Source organism: Pseudochaenichthys georgianus, chromosome 16 (assembly GCF_902827115.2).
Source record: "Pseudochaenichthys georgianus chromosome 16, fPseGeo1.2, whole genome shotgun sequence".
NCBI lineage: Eukaryota > Metazoa > Chordata > Actinopteri > Perciformes > Channichthyidae > Pseudochaenichthys > Pseudochaenichthys georgianus.
Window position 1 is genome coordinate 28153313 of NC_047518.2, and position 1913 is coordinate 28155225.

The 1913-nt window shown below is 39.2% G+C and overlaps 1 long non-coding RNA gene across 1 annotated transcript; it reads right to left on the reverse strand.

The window, feature by feature from the left end:
• Positions 1-510: 510 nt before the first annotated feature.
• On the reverse strand, positions 511-1425 carry LOC117461158 (uncharacterized). The gene is made up of 3 exons (XR_011644738.1): positions 1338-1425; positions 1148-1259; positions 511-592 (listed from the first exon to the last, which is right to left on the reverse strand). It is a non-coding gene; the product is annotated as an uncharacterized lncRNA (long non-coding RNA).
• Between the last annotated feature and the right edge of the window lie 488 nt (positions 1426-1913).

Here is a 1913-nt window from a genome sequence, read left to right on the forward strand (position 1 = left end):
GACAGAGTCAACAACAAAATACATCCACAACACAAGTCTAAAGTGTGTAATTATGCAGAGTTAACAGATAATCCGTGGGAGTTATTTGCAGATTTGGTTATACCATTCAGTACAGTTTAGTCCCTCACAAACTTTTTGATAATGTACAAATCTGAAATACACTTCCCACATTGCTAAATCCTTATTTTTTTAATTAAATGTAATTGCTTAAACTCAAAATAAAGGATCATTGTCAGAATTCCACGGTTTGCGTGCATCTGGCCTGAGACGTCCTCTTCCCCAGAGGCAGGGTAGTTTGTGATTGACTCTCATCACGGCAATACTCATACAAGAGTCAGGTTTACGGATGACCTCACACCAGTCTGGATAGTCCACAGGTTGAGGTCCGCTGTAGGGTAAGATCACAGTAACAGTAGATTTATTCTACATCCAAATAAGTTAAATACTTCTTGGGGAGGATTCTGAATTTAGAAAGAAACTCACTGGTCACAGCATCCTACTCCAAAAGGCTCCATGCAGACACACTGGTAACAGTCACTGGTTATCCAGCTCTCTCCTATCCCGTACATCTGTCCCATGTGTTCACAGCTCCCTAATAATATAAGAAGAAGAAGAAGAACAAATCAGTGTTCATTTCAAACCTTTATTTATCCAGGTGAATCCCTTGAGATCGATTGATCTCTTTTTCAAGGGAGACCTGCTGTTGATTACATATAAAGAATAAATACTTTGTGAAATGTACTCTAATGTAAAAATCCTGCATTCAAATGTTTTTAAGTACATGTAAATACAGAGGAGTGGTCATTATGCATCATCCTCGCTTTTATCTAATTATATATATAATATTATACTTTTATCATTCGTGATGCATTACCCAGCATTTCATTTCATGGTTGCAGCAGGTGTATACGTTTTATATTCGGATGATATGATTTGAAAAATTCAAAATGTTTAGCATTTACAAATTATAACCAAAATGTTTAGCAAGGTGTAAAGTACACAAATCTAAATATATTGAAGAGTTATAAAATAGCATAAATGTAGTGCAAGTAATGCATATACATAATTGAATTACTTTGTACCACTGGTCAAGTAGAAATATTACACTGTTGGAAACAATATGTCCGGACACATTTACATCCTGCACCTTTGGTATTGAAGAAGCACTCTCCACTGTTATACACAGAGGAACATGGACACAGCGGCACTCAGGAACAACAGTAACGCCAAAAACACTCCTCCTGCTGCGAGCGCCATTTCTGAAAAGAAGCAGCGCACATAGAGAAACAGCAGAACATACTCAGCACATGAAAGAATTTCCAGATGTTTTGCCTTACCTCTTGCAAAGTGTGCTCTTTTACTATAAAAACCTCCTCTTGTTGTCTGGATTTTCCTCTTGCTGTCATTCACTCTCTTGTTATTTTGTGTCTGTCTCGTCTGCGTCTCCTCCTCAGTGCCAGTGAACTGATGCTCTCATTGCCCACGGGCTCAGATATTTATACTGAACCAGCTCATCTCTAGTTTCTTCTCTGCTATTAGTCCCCCCCTCCCCGCTCATTAATTACCTTCGATATCTGCACGCACACAAACAGTATGCAGACCCACACAAACAAACGCAAACAAGCTTTATTATTACAATGTTCGTCATTCCCTCTTGTGATGCTGCACAGAAATTGCTCTAAAGTATACAGTGTGCTCGCTTTCAGATAACATTTACCTCAGGTTTGCCATTTGACCCTATCAGTAGACCTCAGTGGGACTCTATCCCTCGGACAACCAGTCGGTGGCCTTTTGTCCTCCACACACTGTGTGACCCCTGACCCCTGCTCAACGTCTAGGTGCATCTCAACGTATATTATTGTGACTTCAAATGCAAATAATACTTCAGATGCTTTCTTTTGAAAAATGCAATG